The sequence below is a fragment of the Podarcis cretensis genome, assembly GCF_951804945.1.
Source record: "Podarcis cretensis genome assembly, chromosome: 4".
Classification (NCBI taxonomy): domain Eukaryota; kingdom Metazoa; phylum Chordata; class Lepidosauria; order Squamata; family Lacertidae; genus Podarcis; species Podarcis cretensis.
Window position 1 is genome coordinate 66,960,701 of NC_137173.1, and position 27,883 is coordinate 66,988,583.

At 41.4% G+C, this 27,883-nt stretch overlaps 1 protein-coding gene and 1 long non-coding RNA gene across 4 annotated transcripts in view; one reads left to right on the forward strand and one right to left on the reverse strand.

Moving 5' to 3' along the window:
* The window catches only part of RAI2 (retinoic acid induced 2), a 92,972-nt gene that overhangs the window by 50,910 nt on the left and 14,179 nt on the right, over positions 1 to 27,883 (reverse strand). For both annotated transcript variants that reach the window (XM_079972776.1, XM_079972777.1), the window contains exons 2-3: positions 20,206 to 20,309; positions 14,136 to 14,171 (exon numbers count right to left, since the gene is read on the reverse strand). The gene's annotated coding sequence lies outside the window, so the exon portion shown is untranslated. The remainder of the gene's footprint in view (positions 1 to 14,135; positions 14,172 to 20,205; positions 20,310 to 27,883) is intronic.
* On the forward strand, positions 4,683 to 7,742 carry LOC307214024. 2 transcript variants are annotated; one of them, XR_013837839.1, is made up of 4 exons: positions 4,683 to 4,947; positions 5,856 to 6,047; positions 6,138 to 6,308; positions 7,044 to 7,742. It is a non-coding gene; the product is annotated as an uncharacterized lncRNA (long non-coding RNA). The 2 variants fall into 2 exon arrangements; XR_013837840.1 differs by lacking the exon at positions 7,044 to 7,742 and having other exon boundaries at positions 6,138 to 6,440.

Sequence of the window (27,883 nt, forward strand, 5' to 3'; positions counted from 1 at the left end):
AGTAGTAAAGCCTTCATATAGTCAGTAATGAACAATGATGCTTTCAAAGCAGAATCTACAACATCATCCCGTGCAATTCATTGAGAAATAAGTTCCTCTGGGGCAAATGCCACTTAAATTCCCAAACAAGTGTATTTAAGATTGCAGGCTTTTGTGTTGTACCATTTCCTCATTAGCACTAGATGAACAATTTGCAATAACAAACTTATTAAACAATATTCCTTTTTACCAGTATCCATGGCGAAAAGCAATTTCCTTACACTTGTGTAAATTGTTGTATGAAGTGATTATGTAATTGGGGACAGTGGGAGTGGGAATCAGACACCTAGGACTGATCCCTTGATGCATCTTCATTCTAGATTCAGAATGCATCTTCATTCATATGGGCTCTTTCTATTGGCCCATATGAGATCAGCACAGGTGGCCGGGCCTAGTGAACTTGTAATTCCTTACCCTACAGTTATAATTCGTGGGTTCCCACTTAATTTTATTTTGATTTTAAATGTGATTCGAATTGTATTTTAAACTAATTGTTTGATTTTGTGTTTTTAATGTATTATATATTTGGTGTTAGCTGCCCTGAGCCTGGTCTCGGCCGGGGAGGGCAGGGTATAAATAAAAATATTATTAATATTTATTATTATTATGGTTTCAGAACGCATCTTCATTCTAGATCCATAATGCGTCTTCATTCTGGATCCAGAATGCATCTTCATTCTAGATCCAGAATGCATCTTCATTCTGGATTCAGAATGCCTCCATTTGCTATGAAATCTGCTGCTACTTCCATTTCTAATTTTATGTCCAGAGATGCTAGCTACCATGAGAACAACATGATCATGGCTCCCATTGTATTTCTAGATGCTGTTGGACCTGTTTGTGACAAGGTCCAGGACATGAAACCTGACATTCTGAAATTATTTTGTATTATTGAAACATTTGCCTTTGTACATTTGCATATGTAACACAGTGTATTCTTGTAACTTTTTCTGTTGTTGTTTTAGCTTTCTATATATCACTTAGTAATATTTTTATATATTAAATGGTATAGAAATTGTCTAATTACAATATGTGTCCCTTTGTAAATAAATAAATAAACAAAAGATTGAAATCTATCAGTGCTTACTCTGTGTGGTGCATTTATACACCTGGGTGTGTATTCCCTAGGATCCTTTACAAAAGAGATCTTAGAAACCCCTGTGTGATTGTCTCTTAAAATCATCATAGAATTTGAGGGGTTACTAAAGGAAATCCCACTTGCTCCCCACTCCACCCCTCTCTCTGGAGGGAAACGCGAGTCATTATATTGTAATAAATTTTTATATTGTTGGTGTCTCAAGCAGCAGGAGCACAATAAAGCCATAGTGAAAAGAACATATTGTTTATTTTTGTATCAGGCTTTCCTCATATTGGGCTTAGATTTTTTCCGCCAAAACTTTTTGCGAATGTTTGCACTTTTTCAAATGCAAAAGGAGATAAATAATTGAATTATTAATTCAGTTAAGGACACATTTGGAAACAGATGAGACGGAAAATTTGATCCATGATGAACTTGAGAGAGGACTGCACCTCGGCAAACCACAGTCTTTATTTCCATTACTTGCTTAGGACTCCTGGTAGTGAATAACTACGTTTTCATTAATTAATTAATTAATTAATTAATTAATGTTTGCATAATCTATGTAGATGTGCACAGAGTTGTCGTGCATGCAGACAAGCAAAGGAATGAATTCACAGGTAGATCTACTAATGCCATTTAGGTAAGTGGTTGTTAAGTTGTGGGTGAACATATCAGACGACACAGCGATTCTCCAAACTGCTCTTGTTTATTCACAGGCCAGAACAGAACAAAACTGAATGTTTCAGCCAGCCTGCTTATATAGAGCTCCACTAGAACGCAACAGTAACCATTTTCTGTAACTATCCAATCACTGAATGTCACTTTCAATCCCTTATTTGCATATGTGGACCTGAGTGAAAACTATCTACAGTATCCCCCTGCTGGCCCAGGGTGAGAACTTCAGTACATAACAGTAGTGAAACCACAGTCCTAGACAGCCACATCACAGGCAGAGAAGAATACATGTTTAGAAGTGTTTTCAAAAGTACAGTGGTACCTCGGGTTAAGTACTTAATTCGTTCCGGAGGTCCGTTCTTAACCTGAAACTGTACTTAACCTGAAGACCACTTCAGCTAATGGGGCCTCCTGCTGCTGCCGCGCCGCCGGATCACGATTTCTGTTCTCATCCTGAAGCAAAGTTCTTAACCTGAGGTACTATGTCTGGGTTAGCGGAGTCTGTAACCTGAAGCATATGTAACCTGAAGCATATGTAACGCGAGGTACCACTGTATTTCACCTACAGCAGACCTATAGCAGACCAAAGCCTTCCTAGCTGCCTTTCCTCTAAACACAGACTTGCCTATCCAGTCAGGAGAATGGATGCAGCAAAAAAAATTATATAAAACCCTGGGATGCAAATGTGTATCTTCTCTCCCTCCCCAATTGTCTAGATGGCAGCCATTATGGACAAGGGACATCCACATTTATTGGAGTACCACATCTGTAAGAATTCCCTGGCTACTTGCCTTGTGTGGAATACACTGAGAGGTTTCAAAAGAAAGCCTACACTGCATTCTTCTGATGTGTTAAGACACTAGGTTTGGCATTATTATTTTTAAAAACCCTGTCTTTATTGCAATCTCCTTGTTCACTCTAGTGCTCTACAAAGGTCACCCGCTCCCTAGTCAGCTTGATAATAAGGATCTGTAAATCAATATTTATTTGACGCTGCACTGATTTCCTCTTAGGCATTATGTCCATGCTGTTAATCCATATTGATGTTTTTCCTGCAGTAAAGGCCGGTTTAAAACAGCAGCATGTGCAGACTGAGAGCAGCACAGCTACAAATGCAGCCATCGATAAAAGTGCATTATATGTTTAGCCAGAACTCTGAGGTCAGAGATGAATGAACACAAGACATTCCACTAGAACTCTCCGTATTTGTTCGTTGGTTGGTAGGTAGATACCAGTAGTCTGTTCTTACTTTCCTTCCTGACAGTTCAGTGGGTGCATATGGATTTCCTTAAGAGTCAATTACAGACCTGGGGAACTACGCTGAATTTTTAGCGTCTCCGTGTGGGATTCACTAGCAGACAAAAACCAAGTATCAGGAGCCAGGATGATTTGTGACCAGTCAGGAGGCTGAAATTCTGCTATCCCTTGGCAGCAATGGAATCCATTATGAAATCCGATGAAGAATATGGTGAGCCACATTGAGATTTGACCTCACCTGGAAAAGGATTTTTTTATCTATAGCTCCCAGCCATGCAGTGGCGACCCAAGATTTCTTAAAGACAGGCCATTTCCAGACATTGGGCTGAAACAAATATTACGTTCTGATGCTGTGCTCTTACTCTGCCTGCTTCCAGATTGTCTCATGCCCAAGGAGGTTTGCCACCCATCCCTAGAAAAACGTGATTGTCCTTTTTTGAGAGAAAAGTGTCCCTTGCCCTGTTGGACTTCAAACAGGATGCCTTTTTTCACATATTCAAACTCCTCCTCCTCAAAACTGCACAGGCAGAGGGTGGGTCTGGTGGGAGGAGGAGAGCGAGAACCTGAGTGGGAAATTTGTGCAGGCAGAGGTGCAAGTCTACTCTATACAACACACGTATTACTTTTTTAAGGGATTGGTTCGCTGAATCAAAATAAATAATGACTAAGCTCCTTTGAAAGCTCAAGCATTTGCAAGTATCCTGCAAACTATCAGAGCTGTGTTGCTACAGTCCATTGCAAAGTATAGTGTAGTGTAGTGGATTGTTCTGTACGTTGAATGAGTGTTTTACTGAAGTGACAGCTGAATGGCTATAGTGATGTATTAGATGTAAGAAGAGTGTGACTGTTAAAATATGCAGGGTTACGTGTTTAGATTAGTTTTGTGTAATGTGCAAGCACATTGCCTTGCCCCTGAAATTTAGGGGGCTGGGGTCGTGCAACATCAATACACCATGGGCACACACTGCAGGGCTTGCGCTCATGACTCAAGCAAACACATGGTGTGTGTACACGGCTGCTGCAGAATTTTGAGGGGGCCCAGCCACCTCCTTGAATTATTTTTGGGGGGCCCAGATGGCGCCCTTTGTAGTGTGATGATAGATAACAGTATAATCACCAGAATTACTCATATTAGTGTGGTCCCCATTTATGATATATATGAGATTTTCTATAAATATCCTGTAATTACATTGCATTTTGATGATTCATGTACAATTTACATATGCACATTTATTTTACTTAGGAAGATCGATATATTTATTGTTGCTTATTTAAAACGTGAAACGATGATGATGATGAGGATGAGGATGATGATGATGATGATTACCACCGCAATAGTAGTAGTATTTTTTCACACTGAATGTGGAGTTTGCATTGTACCTTATTTATTTAATATTGATTTTACTGTGTACGAGTGATATGTAAACCACTTAAAGAGATTTCTGTTAAAATGTGATGCAGGAAACAAGCTAAATAAATATAAATATGCTGGATTACAATGTGTTCTTTATAAAATCTTTTCCTTTGATTATAACATATTGAAGAACCAGATCTGATGGCATCTTTACAATACCCAGTTATTCTTTATATTATTTGTAATAGTATCCTGGCACAGAGCCCCCTGGAGTTAAAACTTATTTACATAACCACTTGCACAGTGGACAACACATGTGAAAAAAAACATCTAAAAACTTGGACAAACATCCCCATTTGTTGTCAGGAATCTATGACGCCGCCATCTGGTTAAACATACACCTTTAGGCTGTCTTGGCATAAATGTCCTTCCCTGGGTGATCTGACATAATTTGAGTGTCTAACAATAGGCTTTTGAGGTCAACAAAGCCATTGGAAAAGGCCCTAACAACCCTGAGACAAAGAATATAAAATTATCAGAGGTTTGCATGCATAGTTTTCAAAAATGACAGCAGCAGTGTTGGCTCTTATGTTTGTTGTTTGCAACATATAATGTACACTCAAAATATAATGAGAACGTTTATTTATTAGGATAACCAATCCACCAAGCAATTGCTTATGTTCATATGGTGTAATGAGATAACAAGCTTTTCTACAATAAAGACCCAACATTGGAGGAGTGAAAAATCTGTGTTCCTGCACAGCAAAAATCTTAGGCCTTACAATTAGATCTTGAAGGAAATTTAGCTCTGAGTTCCACTCAGTTTGATGGGTCTTCAAAGTAAATAGGGCCTGACAGCTTCTTATTCCTCTTTAGTTATGACTGAACAAAAACTACATGCGCTTTTTTGTTCTTCTGTGCGCTTGTGTACATTCGATATTAAAAGAAAACTTATTATGCAAATATAACTGTTCTAAGTGGAATGAAGGATTTTTTGACAACAATGTCAATGGGGTTCTGTGCATTGCAGACTATATAAATAACCAAGCGTTATCTTCCCACTGAGGCAAGGAGGATATGTATAATCTGGCAATTTTGGAGCCTCATTTTAACAGCTCCTATTTTAATTAACAAATTTATTTTCAAATTATTAGGTGGCGCAGGAATAAAATAGCACAGCGTGTGCCTCCTTACATATTATTGTTATCAGTGGCACAGCAGGGCTCCAGTCAGCATTAAATATGAACAATGGATAAGTTACAGGAGCCATTCACGGGGCTCAGTCAGCAGGCAAGCATTTTGCTTATACCTGATAGAGGGATGGGGCGGGGGAAGGGAGGGGGAAATCCTTTGCAACCTCTTCAAAGTGCAGAGAAACGTATGAGGTAAACCGCGCTGATTACTAGGCTCAAAAAAGGCTAACATGCAATTTGTGTTCTTTTTATGTAGATTAAATGCATTCACCACAGCTCACAGAGCTTAGATTCTCAGCGGGGATTCAGAGGGGTTGAGTATCAGGCAGCCACAGTCGGGCGCTGAACTGCAGGGCGACAAAATCTACTATTGTGCATTAGAAATAGTCACTTAATCTATCTTAATGGATGAGAAACCCATGGGACAAGCGTGCATTAAAGTCGGCAAGTAAGTTGCGACATTTAAGGAAAGCTGTAAATATAGTTTTTGAGATAACACTTTGAAAGGTTATTAATGAGCCTGAAATCCTCTCAACAGTCTCTTTAAGCTGTGGCTAACTATGGAATTGTCACTGCCCACTCTCAACACAAGTAGATGTGCTGCAGTAAGCTTTTAGGGTAAGGTCATACACACATGGAATAAACAAGGCATGGATGAGGCAGCCTTTCCTCGGGTGAACAGGGAGGAACTACAGCCAATTTGGATGCAGTTAAGTATACAAGATGAACTGATCTTAGTTCTCTGCTGATTATTGCAGTGGAAATACAAATAAGTGTATACACCAATTTTGAACATGTGTGTATTTTGATACGATGACTTATTGAAGCTAATGGCACACTTCAGTAGGATTCAGTGCGCAAATTGAAACACAGCTCGCCTTCAAAGTTCTCACTTGCCCAAAGTCTGCAATGCAGTTTTCTAACAATTGCTTTTGGGAAATGTGCGTATTGCACAAAAACAGTAAAAATGCACATATTCGCAGGAAGTGCGCATAAAAATATACCAGTGAATATGCCACACGAAACGCATTGTGTTGGAGGGAAATGCTTGCAAGAGGTGCCTATTGGATAGAACTGGATACAGAAGTGTATGTTAGGATAATTTAACAGTAAAATGCTGATAAATTTTCATGTGGACATGGACAGACACACACACACCTCAAATTGACGTGGAAATGTGGCAAACCGAACTTCATATAGGAAAACAGAGAAACAGAGAGCAGCTAAAATTGCATTGCTTTATCAGGCATGCCAACCATAGCTTTAGTGAAATCCAGCAAGCCAATGCTTAGGCTCTGATGAGATGATGAAATTTCCTGTAAAGGAAAGCCCCAGAGTGGGAGGAGATGCTAAAAATTGGTTCATCATAGGGTGCAGGTGTTAAGTTGTGGGTGAACGTATCAGACAACACAGCGATTCTTCAACAGCTCTTGTTTATTCACAGGCCATAACAGAACAGAACTGAAGGGTTCAGCCAGCCTGCTTATATAGAGCTCCACTACAACACAACAGTAACAACTTTCCAGTCACTGAACATGACTTTCAATTCCTTATTTGCATATATGGACCTGAGTGAAAACTATCTACAGTATCCCCCTGATGGCCCGGAGTGAAAACTTCAGTACATAACAGCAGGCACGATGTACAGCCTCATCCTTACACAATTCAGGTTAAATGACCAAGGTGCAATCCAGATGCTCTCTGAGAGATGGATACAGAGAGTGAGCGAGCGTCAAATGAAAATAAAATATGTAAGAAGCAGGGCTGGCCCACCCATGAGGTGGGGTGAAGCAGCCGCCTCAAGCAGTGGAAGTCCCTGAGGCAGTGCCCCCATGAGTGCCCCATCTGCCCTGCTGCTGCTACCACCGGTGGAGAACCAATGCCAGCACCACTGGCATCTCTGCTGGCGGTAAAGGAGGCACGGTGAGCAGTGTGGAGGTCTGTGGCACCATTCACATAACAAAAACTACCATAGAGATATCAAAAATATTAAAAGTAGGGGGTCCATGACTTGGCCTTTGAAAAACAGCGGGTCCACAGTACTTAGCTAATTGAGAACCACTGTTCTAGATCCTTAGCCTTGTGTTAAACCCACTGACCTCTGCATACAGTGTCACAGTCAGTACAGCATGAGGCTCCTAATCTCAGGGTCGTGGGTTTGAGCCCCACATTAGGTAAAAAGATTTCTGCATTGCAGGGAGTTGGGCTAAATTAGGGCCATACTGATTGTGGTCTGAAGCCCTGGTTGCATCTTGGCCAGCTTCCCGTCTCAAAACTACCTAAGTAGGCACAGACTTGACTGCTCTCTTACCGCTTGGGTTTAACAGAGAACCTTTTAAGTTGGCCAGTTCTGGGAATGCATTCACCATCTTGCAGTGTAGTATTTGTATTAATATACAATTACTTTATTTTCAATCGTATTTCAATCATCTGAAAGCTGGGAAAGGGCAACTGTTGATGCCTTATTCTCTGGAAATGGAGAGGCTTTGGGGGAATTTTGCATGCTCAGAATTCCTGGCATTTGAGAAGCAAATTTTATTGTCCTTTCCCAATTTGTCAGAAGCAGTAATTTGCCCTGTCTTTTCCAGTTCACAGAAGCACTGACGTAAAAGCTCAGAGTCTTCTGATACAACTGTTTGCTTCTATGGCATCATTTTATTCCAGAGGAAAGGAGCTGCTGTTTAATTGTGTAAGCTCTGCTCAATTCTTCCCAATGGCAGTGAACTTAGATGCCGGAATAGCTGTGTGCAAAGGCTCAACCCTGTGTATTCCTTTCACACCTTTTCCTGATCCAACAGACATCACTATAATGAAAGTATTTGACAAGCTCAATGTGATCCTACTGCTCTTACCCTGACTAGTTCCATTAAACTTGTGTTGTTACTCTTCTCATTCTTATTTTATTTCAAGAAGCTCTTACACTGCCCTCCTACGTGATCCCTTATGTAGACCAGGTTGAGTCCTGCTTTGTTGTTGTTGTTGTTGTTTAGTCGTTTAGTCGTGTCCGACTCTTCGTGACCCCATGGACCAGAGAACGCCAGGCACTCCTGTCCTCCACTGCCCCCCGCAGCTTGGTCAGACTCATGCTGGTAACCTCGAAAACACTATCCAACCATCTCGTCCTCTGTCGCCCCCTTCTCCTTGTGCCCTCCATCTTTCCCAACATCAGGGTCTTCTCCAGGGAGTCTTCTCTTCTCATGAGGTGGCCAAAGTACTGGAGCCTCAGCTTCACAATCTGTCCTTCCAGTGAGCACTCAGGGCTGATTTCCTTCAGAATGGAGAGGTTTGATCTTCTTGCAGTCCATGGGACTCTCAAGAGTCTCCTCCAGCACCATAATTCAAAAGCATCAATTCTTCGGCGATCAGCCTTCTTTATGGTCCAGCTCTCACTTCCATACATCACTACTGGGAAAACCATAGCTTTAACTATACGGACCTTTGCTGGCAAGGTGATGTCTCTACTTCTCAAGATGCTGTCTAGGCCTGTCATTGCCCTTCTTCCAAGAAGCAGGCGTCTTTTAATTTCGTGGCTGCTGTCACCATCTGCAGTGATCATGGAGCCCAAGAAAGTAAAATTTCTCACTGCCTCCATTTCTTCCCCTTCTATTTGCCAGGAGGTGATGGGACCAGTAGCCATGATCTTCGTTTTTTTGATGCTGAGCTTCAGACCATATTTTGCACTCTCCTCTTTCACCCTCAATAAAAGGTTCTTTAATTCCTCCTCACTTTCTGCCATCAAGGTTGTGTCATCTGCATATCTGAGGTTGTTGATATTTCTTCCGGCAATCTTAATCCCGGCTAGGGATTCATCCAGCCCAGCCTTTCGCATGATGAATTCTGCATATAAGTTAAATAAGCAGGGAGACAAAATGCAGCCTTGTCGTACTCCTTTCCCAATTTTGAACCAGTCAGTTTTTTCATATCCAGTTCTAACTGTAGCTTCTTGTCCCACATAGAGATTTCTCAGGAGACAGATGAGGTGATCAGGCACTCCCATTTCTTTAAGAACTTGCCATAGTTTGCCATGGTCGACACAGTCAAAGGCTTTTGCATAGTCAATGAAGCAGAAGTAAATGTCTTTCTGGAACTCTCTAGCTTTCTCCATAATCCAGCGCATGTTTGCAATTTGGTCTCTGGTTCCTCTGCCTCTTCTAAATCCAGCTTGCACTTCTGGGAGTTCTCGGTCCACATACTGCTTGAGCCTTCCTTGTAGAATTTTAAGCATAACCTTGCTAGCGTGAGAAATTAGTGCAATTGTGCGATAGTTGGAGCATTCTTTGGCACTGCCCTTCTTTGGGATTGGGATGTAGACTGATCTTCTCCAATCTTCTGGCCACTGCTGAGTTTTCCAAACTTGCTGGCATATTGAGTGTAGCACCTTAACAGCATCATCTTTTAAAATTTTAAATAGTTCAGCTGGAATACCATCACTTCCACTGGCCTTGTTATTTGCAGTGCTTTCTAAGGCCCATTTGACTTCACTCTCCAGGATGTCTGGCTCAAGGTCAGCAACCACACTACCTGGGGTATATGAGACATCCGTTTCTTTCTGGTATAATTCCTCTGTGTATTCTTGCCACCTCTTCTTGATGTCTTCTGCTTCTGTTAGGTCCTTTCCACTTTTGTCCTTTATTATGGAAATCTTTGTACGAAATGTTCCTTTCATATCTCCAATTTTCTTGAACAGATCTCTGGTTCTTCCCATTCTATTGCTTTCCTCTATTTCTTTGCATTGCTTGTTTAAGAAGGTCTTCTTGTCTCTCCTTGCTATTCTTTGGAAATCTGCATTCAATTTCCTGTATGTTTCACGATCTCCCTTGCATTTTGCTTGCCTTCTCTCCCCCGCTATTTGTAAGGCCTCATTGGACAGCCACTTTGCTTTCTTGCATTTCCTTTTCATTGGGATGGTTTTCGTTGCTGCCTCCTGTATAATGTTACGAGCCTCCATCCATAGTTCTTCAGGCACTCTGTCCACCAAATCTAAATCCTTAAACCTGTTCCTCACTTCCACTGTGTATTCATAAGGGATTTGACTTAGATTGTATCTTACCGGCCCAGTGGTTTTTCCTACTTTCTTCAGTTTAAGCTTGAATTTTGCTATAAGAAGCTGATGATCTGAGCCACAGTCAGCTCCAGGTCTTGTTTTTGCTGACTGTATAGAGCTTCTCCATCTTTGGCTGCAGAGAATATAATCAATCTGATTTCGATGCTGCCCATCTGGTGATGTCCATGTGTAGAGTCGTCTCTTGTGTTGTTGGAAAAGCGTGTTTGTGATGACCAGCTTGTTCTCTTGACAGAACTCTATTAGCCTTTGCCCTGCTTCGTTTTGATCTCCAAGGCCAAACTTGCCAGTCCTGCTTAGTTTTCACAATGAAAAATGTGTCCCCAGATTATTAACTGGGCCTCTTTTCTACTGCCTGAAAAGATAGGGTTTTTGGGGCTGCCCCTTTCTCGGGGGGGACGGACGGACGACAGAAAGGTTATACTGAAAAGCCAAATACTGCAGAGGCAAATGTCCAAGCTGCAAAACTGAATGCAGAATTGATAAAAAGTTAGGGAGAGAAGTCTGGAGGAGAGAGCAGAACATACACTTCTGTCACATTTTTAATTATTACCCAGCATTGTAAATGTCTCTCAGCCCAGCTACTACGCAACTTCTTTATATATAAAAAAGTTGTTTATATTCATTAAGACAAATGATCTAATCCTTAGTCTTCCATTCAGATTAGCAACATTGGGAACGATGGCTTTGCTTTTTGGCATGAGGGAGGGAGGTCTGGTTCTTGGAGATGCATCATATTCTGAACGCTCCTGTTTAAAACTACTTTGGAAAGTATTCAAACAAAGTAATACTTTGAAAAGACAGACTAGCCAAATGGGAGTGGACTCCATAGGCATTATTTGGACAGCCTCACTTCAAGGCAAAGTCCAAACAGACATGAAAACATAGCAATACAGTTTTCTGAGGAAGAGGAGGGTTTAGGGAGCAGGGCCAGTTCCCCTGCACCGAGCTGAGGGGGTGCTGCAGGGTGCCACAACTATGACATACTGCATGAGGAGAACAGAAGGCAAGGGGGGAGGGGAGGCACCAAATTTTGGCCTTGCACAGAGCAATGTTGAAATTTAAAAGACTAAAGTCTACCCCTGACTGAGGACAGAAAAACAGAACCTTAGAGCAACATGAGGCTTTGTAGGAGCCCTGAGCCTACTCCGTGATCTTTGTTGACCCAGAGGGGGAAAAATCACCCCAATTCACCTCATTTTTCAGCAGCACAGGGCAGTTGCACTCCCCTACGAATTATGCTTTTACCAAAAGCAAGCAAAGGAATAGTTAAGAAGAATATCAAAACAATTGCCCTCAGAGGAGAATTATTTCCAAGTGTTATGAAAACGCTGGAAGCTTTTACAGAGTAGGTTTTCAGTTTCAGCACCAGTTGGAGCTTCACGCTTCTCTTTGATAGCTTATTTATTTAAGATATTTATTCATATCCTGCCTTTTCCCTAGACCTGGACTCAAGGCGGCTTACACATAAAAATACCAAAACACAGATAAAATAGAAAAGGCTAAAAAGATAGAAAAAAATAATCAAACAGTAATAAAACAGTAGCAGAATTAAATAATATAAAAATATATTGAATACAGAATACAACAACAAAGCAGTAACCCTTTCATTAAAAACCGTCAGTTCCTAAAGGCCTGTTGGAATAAAAAGGTCTTCACCCACGAGTGGAAGAACAACAAGGAAGCCAGTCTAACTGCTCTAGGAATGAAACAGATTTGAGAAAATAACTGCCTTTCAACCTCTTGGGGAGCTAGAATAATCCTATTATTTCTAATAAATATTTATTTCCCCATGATAATTTTTGCTACATAGATACACAGCTGTGTAAAGATGCAATAGTTGTCTTTACAAAAAAAAGTCAAGGATGTTGAGCTGTATGCTTTATTCCCACCACCACAACCCAAGGACATGCAGTTTGCACACTAATGTATGAAATTACTGAGGTCCAGGTATATAACAACCCTCATTGCCTTATTGTTCACAATTCAATGCACAGCAAATTCAAGAAATGGATTCATAAGGCAACACTCCACCAATCTGGGCTTGGAATCCCAAGTGTATCATCTGTAATTTACAACCAATTTAAACAGCATTAACAGTCCTCTCCTTATGGGAATTTAAATTTGCATCCTACCACTGAATTAAACACCAATTGAATTTTTGTTCCTATAGAGGATGTAATGCTCTTTGAAGCTTGTTTTGAATAATAAAAGTGCTTATTCATGAAAGGGGGGGCAAAAGGGGCCCCAAATCTAATTGAACTAAAATGTGGGTTAAAGTCACATTGTTCTTGGCTGTGAGTTTTATTATTAGTTTATCTAGATTTCATTATGTTGTTAAAAATGAATCTCTCCCCCACAACTGAATCCCATTCACTCATCATAGGTAGGTTTCCTGAAAGTAGTCAGGAGAAAAATAGACAGCCAAGTTCCTATCTTCTTAAACAAAAGGCAGACAGAAGGCTGGAAAAAACATTATGTTATGTGACCTCTTGGAGAATATCATTGTGGAACATGTTATTCCTCAGTAACTTATGTCAGTCAAACAGAAGCAGAGGACATTTTAAAAAAGCAAATTAGACAAAAATAACTGTGCTGGTCTCTTCTTTTTGCCTCATTTGCATGATTCTAATCAACGATTCTGGAAATAAGGTTAGTTCCAGCTATTACTGCCAAGGTAAAGACGTTTAATGATTCGGAACTCCAGTTAACCACATATTCCTTCATTTTATGGATGGTGTGTGTGTGTGTGTGTGTGTTTAGTATATTGAGCCCGGCCTTGGCTGGGGAGGGCGGGGTATAAATAAAAATTATTATTATTATTATTATTATTATTATTATTATTATTATTATATCTGAAAACACAAGCCTAAGATTGTATGTGTGTGTGTGAATATAATGTGGGAGAAAGTATCTGGGGACATGTAATCTTATTTATTTATTTATGTTGACCATTGACTCATGTACTTGGGGCTCATTGTACATTATTTTCTAACACGATGCAAGCCACTTGTAGAAAAGAAGGATATACATTTAAAGGCCACAAGGAAGCAATCCAAAACACACTTAGAATCCAAAACACCTTCCACTGGTAATTACTGTATATCCGAATAGATAGGCATGGTTTCGCACTGTAATTTTATGTATTCTGTATGTGCTCCTCCCACTTTTCTGCACTACATATTCAAAACAGTTAACAGAGCCCAATATACTGTGAAAATAAACTATTTAGAATTATTAAAATAATCAGTGTACGAAAACATATATAACAAATAAATGTAGCAGTTGTTGGAAAGAGAGGTTTGGAAGAGAACTTCTTACTCTCTCATAGCAGGGTTAGCACAATGGTGATTACTCCAAGCATACTAAAACTTGGTTCAATTTATATCTACCCTCAGTCATCTTTAAACAAACATTCTTTAAGAAAATACTTAGGCTGGGATACTTCACTTTCCAAATGAATATTTTACTCACAGTTTCCAGAAGTTACAGCAACCAAGTCTCCATCCACTGGCAGTAAAACTAAGAAGAAGAAAGTTTCAAATAAAAATACATTTGTTTCCTTACAAAAAGGATCTTTCAATCTTTGGATTAGCAAGGATGGAGGCTGTAAAATCTCCATTTTTGAGAGATTCAGTTCACTTGGCTTTTCTTGCAGCTGGGAGCCACTGGCTATATGGCTCCTTGCTTGTTCCAGGAAGCATAAAGTGAAAAAAAAATGAGAGGGAGGAAACAAAAGCCTGCTAAGCTCCACCCCCAGTGGCAACCTGAGCTCAGGTTAATCCTTTCATGTATGCAAGTGTGAGTCAGTAATTGTATATTACAACAGTAATACAACTACTAGCACTACTACTACTACTAATAATAATAATAGAAGCAGCACCATCAAAAGTCAATCAGCATTCCCTCTCTGAACACTACAGTCATACCTCAGGATGAATACGCTTCAGCTTAAATATTTTCAGGTTGCGCTCCGCAGCAACCCGGAAGTAACGGAGCGCTTTACTTCTGGGTTCCACCGCTCGCGCATGCGCAGATGCTCAAAATGACGTCACGCGCATGCGTGGAGGTGGCAAAATGCGACCTGCGCAGACACGTCTTGCATTCGCTTCAGGATGCGAATGGGGCTCCGGAACGGATTCCGTTTGCATCCAGAGGTACCACTGTATTTAAACTAAGCTGTCAAGGGTCTTTGGAGTGTGGTAAGACCTGTGGAGTGTGGTAAGACTGGCAGCTGGAATTTCCAGGAGGCTGGCAAGAAGACTCATCATCATTGCCATCCTCAGCATTTACTTTCTGCAGCTGCTAGCCTCCTTTGGAAGAGAGTTGAGGGAGCCAGCTGAACATCATCTAGCCTGGGGAGAAGACCCCTCCCACTCTGAACTGTATCCAAGCCAGGGTGCTGTGGCTCATTGGAGTGCACCAACAGATGGAACTTCTTTATCTGATCACTTCCTTTTTGCTTTACATATATATTTAAGCCTAGATTATTATTTTTGTCATGTTTAATTTATTCTATATTTGCTACAATGGTTGTATTTTTCTCTTCTTATTTGAATGTATTGATACATTTTGTAAACGGCTTTCTCCCCCAACCTCCACTTTTTGCATTTGATAAGAAGTGGATGTCTATTGTAAGCTGCTTTTGGCACAGCTCACCGCGGAAAGACAGCACATAAATAAACTAAATCAATCAATCAGATCAAAACCATCATCAGTTTGGTTTTTTAAAAGCCTACCGGACTTAGTTCTTATTTTGACTGTATTGTAAAAGACAAGCAAATTATGGAGCCAGGTAGATCTCCCCATACATGGTATATGGAAGGCTTCCTCAAGCTCAGCCCTCCAGATGTTTTTGGCCTACAACTCCCATGATCCCTAGCTAGCAGGACCAGTGGTCAGGGATGATGGGAATTGTAGTCTCAAAACATCTGGAGGGCCGAGGTTGAAGCCTGGTGTGTGGCATGTAAAGAGATTGAATACAACTATTGATCAATGACTCAGTAAGTAGTCTTTAGAGTGTGTGTGTTTCAACCCTCTACCAGTTTGGTTCTGTGTAAGATCTAGTCCTGATGACCACCTGTTTAATAAAGCAACTGTTTGGCTGTTCCCTTGGATGTGCTGTGATGCATGGTTGGCAGGAAGGTGTGTAACGCTATAAGGAGATGCACAAAGGACTACCTTCAGAATATGGCAGGACAGTGGCAACATGTGGTAGAACAGTAGCGTACAGAGTGAACTATGGAACTATGGGGGAGTGGCAGCCCAAGAGAGGGCCTTTTCTGTGGCAGCCCCTAAGCTGCAGAATTCCCTCCTGACAGAGGTATGTCTGGCAGCTACACAGTGCAGCTTTCATCATATGTTGAAGGCACACCTCTTTACCTGGCTTTTGACACTTGATACTGATACTAATACTAATATTTGTACCTCGCCCATCTGGCTGGGTTTCCCCAGCCACTCTGGGCGACTTATAGCATATCTAAAAACATCAAGCATTAAAAACCTTCCAACACAGGGGTGCCTTCAGATGTCTCCTAAAAGTTATATACCGGTAATTCTTTATCTCCTTGACATCTGAAGAGAAGGAGGGCGCCACTACCATGAAAGCCCCCTTCCTGGTTCCCTATTTCACTTCTCACAGTGAGGGAACCAGCAGAAGACCCTCGGAGGAGAACCTCAGTGTCCTGGCCAGTGGCGTAGCGTGGGGGGTGCAGGGGGGGCCAGCCGCACCGGGCGCAACATCTGGGGGTTAGGGTTAGGGGGCGCAAATCCATGGGTTAGGGGGCGCAAATTACTTGCCTTGCCCCGGGTGCTGACAACCCACGCTATGCCACTGGTCCTGGCCAAGTGATGGGGGTGGAGATGCTCCTTCAGATATACTGGGCCGATGCTGTTTAGGGCTTGAAAGGACAGCACCAACACTTTGAATTGTGCTTCAGTTCTATAGCTTTAGAAGCCTAATATTTTTATTGTAAAATGTTTAACCGATTTTAATAGTGCATATTTTGCATTGCTGTAACCTACTCTGGTACATTATGGTGAAGAGCTAATAATAATAATAGTAGTAGTAGTAGTAGTAGTAGTAGTAGTAATAATGTTTCTCAAGGTTCCAGCACAAAGTGGCTGTTAAAAATGCATGTGAGAACATACGTACTGTCAAGGCAGCTCAAGGACTGGATTCATTTACAGTGTTAAAAATCTATATCCTTGAAGCAACATCTACAGCTTATGTTTTTGTTTTTTTAAGAATCAGTTGTTAATTTTGAAAATAATTACTGGAACAATTTTTTAAAAAGTTTGGGATAAGATGAAATTTTAAGGTGGAGATGTATTCTTTAATGGTACAGTCTAGTCTTAACTTGAATATAATGGCCTCATAATTCCCCCACAAGGCAAATTCAAGTGGTAGCTGAGAAAGGTTTCAAGCTTGCAGGTGGTAGGAGACAGGAAGCGCAAGTGGCTTAGCTTTCATGTCCTCCTTTGCTTATTTGTAATGTCTGTAACAGAACTCATATATCTCGCCCCAGGAGGTGATACATGAGTTTGGCTGCAGGAGTGACAAATAGGAGCAAAGACCAGGAAGCACCAGTCATTCTGGATTGTCAAGCTTGCAGTCCTGGGCTCAGTTCCCTGGGAGTAAGTTCCATTGAATTAAACGGGGCTTACTTCTAAGTAGATAGGCACAGGGTTGCACTGCTAAGCATTGTTAATGTCTAAAGCTGCTCCCAATGTTTGTAGAACTCTACAAACTAGAGACATGTCTTATGGGAAAGTAGAATGTAATTTAATATATCAGGTGAAACAAGTAGTCTGCAACCCTAGGCACATTTACCTGTGCCTTACTATTAAATACACAGGGTCAGAATTCTAAGCAAGCTTGCAGAAGATTGCACTGTAGGCAATACAGGGCAATAGAATTGCAAAGAAATTGGACGTTTTTGAGCTGTTTCTGAGGGAAATTGGCAAAAATGACACGGGCTGCCACACGTCCAGATATTTTCCCAGACACTTGAGCCAATTTCTGCCCGGACACTGCTTGTGGCTGCAGTATTCCTGATATATCTGGAAAATTCCAGCCATATAACAACCCTATGAAGCCTGGTTTTTAAAACTAACATTTTTCACACACAATAAAGATTCACATTGTAACAATGCAGCCTTTAAAATGAATAAACCCATATGAAAGAAAGTGACAAGAATGTAGTATAATGTCATGTGGCTGAAAAACAGAACAGGAACCCCCAGTGAAATTGCTTGCCTTTTGTGAGCCCTGGCAGGGTGAAGAAGTGATGTAAAAGGGGCAGGGTGTGGAGAGACAAAGGTGATGAAGCAGAGACAAGCATCTCTGTCACCATAGCAACAGCAGCATTGCTGTGACACAGCAGTAGATTCCCTCCAAAATATGCCAGCACAAATAAGCTGTGTGTTAGGAGGCAGAGAGTCAAGGCGTTTCATCCAGTGAGACTGCAAAGCATGTAAGTAACAAAATGCAAATGCAGCACTCACGAGAGTGACTCATTGCTGCTTGCAAATACACTTTCTAGCAATACATAATTTTAATGGCATATCTTATTTCCTTGATTATAAAAAGGGAAAGAAGCAAATTGCCAAATCTTATACACACAAGCGGTAAATACAGGAGGTTGTCTGACATGCTATTTGGAGTGCTAAAATATTAATTGAATAATAAACAAAACCAGTGCAGTTTTCTAAATCTTGGCTGGGGTGGGGGTGGGAATTCCTTGCTTTGCATTAATAATGCAAACCAATGTTACCCATTTCATAGTGCTGTGCATTCAACACATCACAGAATTATAAACACGTTAAAGCTCAGCTATGAATTATGTTTTTTGCTTTTGTTTTAAATCACAAAACGCTTGCACAGGTTAGCCATACATCAATAGTTGGCTTTGCCATAGCCTGGCCTTTACATCTGCAAGCTGATACTAGGCATTTGGTCAAGCACACGCAGTCCCTGATATCCAACATGTGTGGGGGGTGTTTGCCACCCACCCCACCCCACCCCACTGCCAGGCTCAGTTTGAGGTGCAAGTACTGGTGTACAAAGCACAATAGAGCTGGCAACCGGGATGTCTAAAACACAGTCTCATCCCTTGTATACCCAGCTGATCCTCTCATCCCTTACTTACCCAGCCCAAGAGGGCAACCTGCAAATTCTATCCTATCAGGAGGTCCATTCCACACAATGTCAGAACCGGGCTTTTTATGTGGTGGCACCTACCCTCTGGAACAGCCTCTCAGTCCTATCAGACAGGCACCATCTCTGTCGTCTTTTCAGCACCAGTTGAAGATCTTCCTTTTCTAACAAGTCCTTTAAGTATACATTTTATCCCACTCTGTGTCCACACTGGACTTGAGATGTTTTTTCTAGATTTTTAAAAAATTGCTAATTCACCTTGAGATGTTTTATAGGAAATGATTCATAAATGAAGTAAATAAACAAACCTTCCCTTCATCTTAAGGATGTTTACCACATGTCCACACTCAAATTGGCACTGTAGGTGCCACATTTGTAAGAACTCAATTGTTTAGTGTGGCAGCCCCTGCCACTTTGGAACTCACTGGCTCTTGAGATCAAGCAGGCACTTGGAACCTGCTAAAAACATTCTTGTTTGGACAAGCCTACCCAGATGCTGGGACACGGGTGGTGCTGTGGGTTAAACCACAGAGCCTAGGACTTGCCGATCAGAAGGTTGGCAGTTCGAATCCCCACAACGGGGTGAGCTCCCGTTGCTCGGTCCCTGCTCCTGCCCACCTAGCAGTTTGAAAACACGTCAAAGTGCAAGTAGATAAATAGGTACCGCTCTGGCAGGAAGGTAAACAGCGTTTCCATGGCTCTGGTTCGCCAGAAGCGGCTTAGTCATGCTGGCCACATGACCCGGAAGCTGTACGCTGGCTCCCTCGGCCAATAAAGCGAGATGAGCGTCGCAACCCCAGAGTCGATCACAACTGGACCTAACGGTCAGGGGTCCCGCCGAGGTGATTTTAATCTGTTTTAGCATGTTAACTTTTGTATGTTTTAAAGTATGGCTGTCAATTTTGCTCCATTTTATTGTTTTATAAACCACACTGAGGGTTTCTTTAAATGGTGTATGAATTTCATGAAATAAATAAAATAATTATGCAGTTGTGAACATGTATTTACAACATGCATGCAGAAAGGCAGAAGTTGCAGCCATTCTTAAACCCAAAGTTCCTGCTCATATGGAAAAGCCTTATAGTAGAACCACTGGCATGCAGTGGACCTTAAATGTTCCTGGTAAATCAGAGTATTAAAGTAGCGCCTCTGCTCCTAATTGTTCCCCTACCAGAATTTTCACTGCATACCACTGCAGAACATGGGCAGGTCCCTTTCACACCAACACTGAATGTACCAAAATGGCTGGGGGCAGCATGCATTCCTCTGCTTCTCTATATGTTGATGGGTGTGGAGACTTGTGAAGGACCCTAAAGTCTATTGAGTTTTGGTTTCACTTTTATCATTACTGAAAAACAGGTGTATGACTACCTCCTAATGTCTCACCTGGTGTTTATCCAAGTCCTGGACAGTCAGACACTGCTCTCTTGCTTGGGAGAAAAGCTGGCAGGTGAATGGGTCTCCTCCTTCTGGCTGCCACTGTTTACCCTCTCTGGGAGACAGGGAAAGGATAAGCATGCGATTATTATCAGGAGCAGCAGCAGTAATAGGACTACGTTGGCTGCAAATGGGGTTAATGCAAAAATGACATTACTCAGTTGGAAGTCTTCCGGGATAGTATTCACTGTGCATACTAATTAAAGAGTACACAGAATTAATGGCTGAGAGATGGGTGTGTGGCTCTTTCTTCCTCGACTTGCCATGCCAGATTATAATAGCTTTTAATAGCTTCATCACAGAAATCAGAGTGAAAATGTAATTGAAAAAACAATACATGGCTATACAGTAGTTCAATATAAGGGGAAACACAGTTTGTCGGTATCTCACCACTGACCAGTGAGATTAGTTTCCTAATTCTATTTTGTTACTTTACACTAGAAGAAATCCTTTTAAGTTCATGTGTTAATAGGCTGGCTACAAAAAGCAGCTTTAAACTGTTTTTAATGTTGTAGTTTGAATTGTTGTAACCTTTCCTCAGACTTTAGAGAGAAGAGCAATAAATTTAAATATATGTATTAATAATGGTGATAATAGTGATAAGAATGATTAAAAACTAGGGCTGATTTGATCTTAATCAGTTTGAAGTGCTTTTCAAAATTATTTTTAGCCCCATGTTTCTTGTATTACTTATTCCCCTTCCACTATATCTAAAGCTTAGATAGTGAGCATTAAGAATCAGAACACACTTAAGAGGAAAAGGGAGCAGTTGTTTTCACAGCTTCTTATTTATTATCCAATTTCAGGAAAATGTGGGGAAGCTATCACCTAATTGGGCAAATCACAGATTATTAGGTAACAGGAACAGGTGTGATCCCCAGCGGAGTCATTGGGAATAATGTTTCATTAAAATCAATGTTCCCAGTTCAAAGCTCTGCAAGTGCTCTGATGCACACAGAGATCTCCCATGCAACCAAAGCTCCCCATTCTCCTAACTGATGGGTGTGAATGGCAGATACACAAGCGGAAATTGCTGCAGTTTGCACGTGGTCAGGAATGAAATCAGGCAAGCAAATACAACCAGTTGTTGTTGTTGTTGTTGTTGTTGTTGTTGTTGTTGTTGTTTTAGTCTACAAACAATGTACAGTGGTACCTCAGGTTAAGAACTTAATTCGTTCCGGAGGTATGTTCTTAACCTGAAACTGTTCTTAACCTGAGACACCACTTTAGCTAATGGGGCCTCCCACTGCCGCTTCACCACCGCCGCACGATTTCTGTTCTCATCCTGAAGCAAAGTTCTTAACCCAAGATACTATTTCTTGGTTAGCGGAGTTTGTAACCTGAAGCGTCTGTAACCCGAGGTACCACTGTAGAGTTAATAATTAACCCCTGCCCATTTTTACATTCCCTTTGAATGGAAATGGTGTGAAATCAATTACATCATTAATTATATTTGACCATAGCAAACAGCGATGCAAATCAGCTAGTTTTTGGTGGAAGCTGAACTGCTGAGGAATGGAAACAGTGCTGATTATGACCAATATAGGATGGAAATTGCTGCCTTCTTACATTCTGACTGAAGGGGCAGGTGGAGTCTGAAGAGGTGCACCTTCATTAATGTGAGCAGGGAGGCTTTCAGTCTACACCAGAGTAGCTGTTTGCACAAGGAGCCACTGGTTTTGGGTGCCTATGTAACAACTGTTGCTTTTATGAGCCTTGAATAGAAGTTCAGGTGAAGCAGTGTCCCTTAAGTTCAATTCTGTGTGCACTTTATCATGGAGAAGCCACAATTCCTGTAAGTCCAATTCTGTCTCAATTTTTTTTGGGGGGGAAGGAGCATGGCTGTCTCACAGCAAGCATTAATTACCCCTAAACTACAGAGCCTCTTGGGCTTGCCGATCAGAAGGTCGGCGGTTTGAATCTCCATGACAGGGTGAGCTCCCATTCTTCGGTACCACCTCCCAACCTAGCAGTTTGAAAGCACTTCAAAGTGCAAGTAGATAAATAGGTACCACTCCAGTGGGAAGGGAACTGGTGTTTCCATGCGCTGCTCTGGTTTTGCCAGAAGTGGCTTAGTCATGCTGCCACATGACCCAGAAAATAAACTGTCTACAGACAAACGTCGGCTCCCTCGGCCAGTAAAGCGCGATAAGCGCCACAATCCCAGAGTTGTTCGCAACTGGACTTAACTGTCAGGGGTCCTTTACCTTTACTTTTACAGTCTTTGAAAACTCACTGACAGGAGACCCTTTTTTGCAGCAGTGGTGGGTGTAAAGTAATTCAGGTCAGCCCTAGCAGATTTTCCTAGTGTGCATAAAAAGAGTCACTCTTCCTTGCTGCCGCTTGGAGTAGCTTTGGAACTTGCCTGAAATGTTATTTTAAAATATTTTTCATACCTAAAAATATACTTAAAACCACACACAGGCAGCCTTTATAAAAACAAAACAAAATAAAACAAAACACAACACCAACCCTGCAATACAATCCCATAGTATAATGCTTCCTCTGTCTTAAAAGCATTATTCTGATATTCAAGATTATTTTTCTTTTTTTTTTTAAAGTGTTAAATTGACTAGACCAACAAAGAGCCAATGTAGTAAATGTCACTGTTCCAATTACTTATATGGGACTAAGAAAAGGGGCTGAAATTTGCCACCAAGATAGAAATTAGCAGACATCCCTCCTCCTGCAGCAAAGTTTCTATCCCCTCCCACTGCATGAATATATTATGGTGGTTGGAGAGCTGACTGGTGCCATAGTAACATTAAGAGGAAGGTGTTCCCATTGCTCTTCAGGAATGATCATCTGTAACTAGACCTGATCTCACACTCCAAACACCACACGTCCTTGTACTTCAGTCAGCTCCTTTTTTGCAATGTATAACAGCAGGAAATAACAGCGTATGTTACTGATGGGCCATTTAGGGAGAAAATTAAACTTCAAAACCTTGCTTATCCTATTTCCTCCAGGGTCAACATTGTCCTTAAAACAATGAAAGGGCAAAGGCATTATTATCCATGAAAATGAAGAAGCATCTCTAAAAATCAGCAGCTGGAAAGGTTGTGTGCATGCCTTGAAGCAATGGGAGATATTTCAAGAGTGAAATCTCATTCAGATAGGATCAGTCTTCAAGGAGGTAGAAGAGACAGGGAGCAAGGAAGAGCAATAAGAGTTCCATTTCTGAAGAGTTAATAGAATTTCTGGTAAATGATTCTAACTAAGATGATAGCTTGCAATGGGAGGTGGATGAGAAATTCAGTTTGATTTGAATATTGATGCAAGCCTATGTAATTTGCACATTATGAAATATGAAACCTCAAATGTAGTATCCTTGGAAATTCACACTTTGCAGAATTTTTCAATGCAGTTCTCCAGCTAAAGACTATGTACAAAAATATGTGTATTACAGGAAAGCGAGCATACGAATGCATATATTAGTGAAAATGACATACAGAAATACAGTGCTTTTTTCTGGGGGTACGCAGGTGTAAGCATATCCCTAAGTTTGGCCTCATTGAGGGGCAGTATTTCAATATGAGTAGGAAAATGAGTACTCCTAAACATTTTTTTGGGGGGGAAGGACTGCAGAAATACACTGCAGAAGGGGGAAATGCATTTAAAAATGTGCATGTTAAGATACATGCATACTACAGTGTTGACAAATTTATCATCACATACTGAGATCCCAGAGTTCCCTGGTAAGAGGCACTGATTGTTGAACCACTCTGAGAATTGTAGCTCTGTGTGAGGAATACAAGTATCCTAGCAGCTCTCAGCACTCTTAACAAATGACACTTCCCAGCATTCTTCAAGGGAAGCCATAACTGTTGAATGAAGTATGATACTGCTATAAATGCATAGTGCAGATGAGGCCTAAATGCTTCTCAGTTGAGCATGACTATACCCCAGAGGAAACCAATATAATGCGTTCCAGATGTGATGGATGGCCATCAGCCCCAGCCAGACAATCAGAGATGATGAGATTTGTAGTCCACAACATCTGGAAGACACCACACTGGCTGCTCCTGCTGTACACAGTGTTGTCTGGTTCACCTTTAGGACAGCCACAGAGCCCCTTGTCAGAGAGGTTCACAGGTTAAACCATTAAAAAACATACCCAAACCCAATCTAGGAAAGAGAAAAGTGGATTTTAAATTCAAAATAAAGTTCTCATTATCTGATCATTATATTTCATAGCTGTATCAGTTATATTAGGTCATGCATATAAAAATATGTACAGGATAATTTTGTTTAGTTAGTCAAAATACTAGACAAAAAAAATACATAATCATCTTATGTTCCAAAGTTACTGATGCTTCAAAAACTGATTAAATTAAACCAGCAATAAATTGAACCAATTATTTCAGTATGTTATGAAAGTATTCCAGCTTTCACTATAATCTCTTGTATTATTATTACCTCTCCTATCCTTCTGGAATGTGACAAGATGTATTAATTTGATCAAATAATGTACATGCCGTGCATCTTTTGAGACAGTCTTCTAAAACTGATCCTGCAGTATCTTTTTACTCTTTCTAACTGTGGTGTTATAATCCATAAAATTAATTCCTGTGATACATTTCATATAATTACATATTAGTATTTTAAATATGATTAGTCTGCAATCCAAAACCCTCTCACACTGGGCTGTGGAGAGGTGAATTGAGCAGAGGTGTTCCTCTGTTCACGTGTCTTCTGGCTGGTACAGTCCTCTCCCTTCTTCCTATCAAATGTGCAGGAAGGCAGAAGACCACTTGAGCTAGGGGTAAAGATAAAAGTAAAGGGACCCCTGACCGTTAGGTCCAGTCGTGGCCAACTCTGGGGTTGCAGCGCACATCTCATTTTATTGGCCGAGGGAACCGGCGTACAGCTTCCGGGTCATGTGGCCAGCCTGACTAAGCCGCTTCTGGCGAACCACAGCAGCACACGGAAACACTGTTTACCTTGCTGCTGGAGTGGTACCTATTTATCTACTTGCACTTTGACGTGTTTTCGAACTGCTAGGTGGGCAGGAGCAGGGACCGAGCAATGGGAGCTCATCCCGTCATGGGGATTCAAACCGCCGACCTATGCTCTGTGGTTTAACCCACAGTGCCACTCCCTCTGTTCATGTGTTTTCTGGCTGACCTAGCTTCCTGCTGGTTGCCATTGCTGGTACAGACCTCCCTCTTCTTCCTAACAAATGTGCAGGAAGGCAGAAGACCACTTGAGCTACGGGAGCCCAGCAAAAAAACCCCAAACAGGGCATTCTAAGGGTGGCAGGGCTGAGCTGGCCTGGGATCCTCTGGATCCTAAGCTGGTGTCACAAGACAGCATTAGACCCGATCCAGGACCCCAACTGCACATACCTGGAGCTGACACACAGGATCAAACCCAAATGTCAGTCCACCCATATCCTTCCTGTGCTGCTGGGCAGGGCTACTGATGCATCAGATGCTCTGATTGCAGTTCTAATTCGGCAACATTTGGAGACCCCAAAGTTCCCCACACTTGAGATTCTGTTTTGTGTTCCCTAGCAGGAGCTTATATACTTCTTGTGAGATCCATAGCTGGCTCAAGAGTTAACTGGAATCCTGTTATGGTTGTGGTGTTGGGAATGTCATAAACATTATGCTGGCAGTACACTTCTTCCAGCATCGGGGATTTTTTGCACAGGTGCAACATTGTGCTCCACCGATGCTGAGAGATTTGGGAGCAATCCTATCTCTCCCAGCAGACTTAAATTGAGGATAGGATCTTCTTGGCTGTAAATCTGCCCCCTTTGAATTCAACAGGATTTACAGTGTGATCCTCTCTTCATATTATGCCCCGCTGAGTTCACTTTTCATCTTGGTTAGTGCAGATTTAAAATTTGGTGTTTTGTTTTCCTAGAGCAATACACAGCCGAGTGTACCTGCTGGTTTTGATTGGAAAAATATATATACATAGAGGAGTGATAGCGTACATAACCCAGTCATTGCAAGAGAAAGGAATAACAAAATGCAGTTTAACATATGAGATCATGGGAATATGGGCATTAACATTAGGTACTGATTTAAAGAGCCCCTTTTTATATACTCTTCAGGTTGACTGGATATGGAGAGAAATAATGGCCTCGCATTCTGTGCTAACAGTTTCCTGCTGCAGGAACTACGTTAGGATTCCTGCTGTGTTTTTGATTAATGACCTACCTGTGACTTCTGCAGATCTAGCTTGGTTTTTTTCCCCCTGCAGGCAAAAGAGGGGGAGGGTGGGAAAGGAGAAGCACCTTGTGCCATCATCACAGGGCTTGATTTCAATTTCATAAGGTGCTTAACATTTAAATTAGTTGCAATGTCATTAAAAAGGCATTTCTAAGGCAGGCACAAACATAGTCCTAAATCGGAAACTAATACTGAAAATTGGGGTCCTGTCATTTAATCTTTGCTGGAGAAGAACACCCCCCTTCCCTTCTTATGTTCCTCTGCTTTGGTTCCACTTGTTTGTTTGTTTTCTCCACCATACTGATAAATTTGCCCAAGTTCTGTATTTCCCCCTACATGCTAAGTTTCATCCTTTTCTTCTTGTACGACAAAAATGGTTCATTTTAAAACCTTTAAATAATATTTTGTTATTATTATTGTTATAGTAACATTTTCTCTCTGGTCTTCCTCTTTCGTTGTCTGAAACTATCTCTTCCTCCCAGAGTTCTTTTGCTTCCTTTATTTATCTCGAAAAGAGGTTATTTCGTTTTATTGTTCTGCTGCATTTCGTCTCATAAGAACACAGTCGAGCCCTACTCAGAACTGAGCCCATCGGGTCTGAAAACCAAGCCTTATGTTGGGGGCGTCATATGCCTGTTTAGCTGGGAGAAGAGTAGACTGTGCAGTGATGTGATAGCCATCTTCAGATATCTAAAGGGCTGTCACATGGAGGATAGAGCAAGCTTGTTTTCTGCTGTTCCAGAACCAAAACCAATGGCTTCCAGTTAGAAGAAAGGCGGTGGGCTCTCCTTCTTTGGAGGTTGGATGGCCACCTGCCAGGCATTCTTTAGCTGTGATTCCTACATTGCAGAGGGTTAGACTAGATGATGCTTGGGGACCCTCCCAACTATTATTTTAGTCCAGCATCCTGTTACCTATAATGGGTCATGGATGCTTCTGGACAACAGAGCATTAAGCCAATAGTGCTTCCCACTAGCACAGGGGAGTGGGACCTACAGCTCTCCAGATATTGCTGGACTACAACTCCCATCACCCCTGTCCATTGGCTGTGCTGGCTGGGGCTGATGGGAGTTGTAGTTCAACACCTTGAGGGCTGTAGGTTCCCTATGCTGCCTTAGTAACCGGTTACCAGTGGCATGCTACATCTAAAGCTAGCGTTTTCATTTAGTCATAATGTTTTATAGTTATCCACAGTTATCCATACATTTATCTAATTCCTTTTAAAACTACACATGACCTAACTGTGCAGTTCTGCCTTACTGTGCCCTTATCAGTCTCAGTTGTTTAAAATATATTAATTGGGAGTTTCCTCACATGTCTGCTTAACCTTGATGCCTTGCCAGCGGAGGCCGAGACACTGTCAGCTGGAGTTCCAAGTACATATTAGGGTTAAGTAATAGCAGGCAGAATACCTTAGAAGTTTGTTTTCTCCAAAATTTAGAACT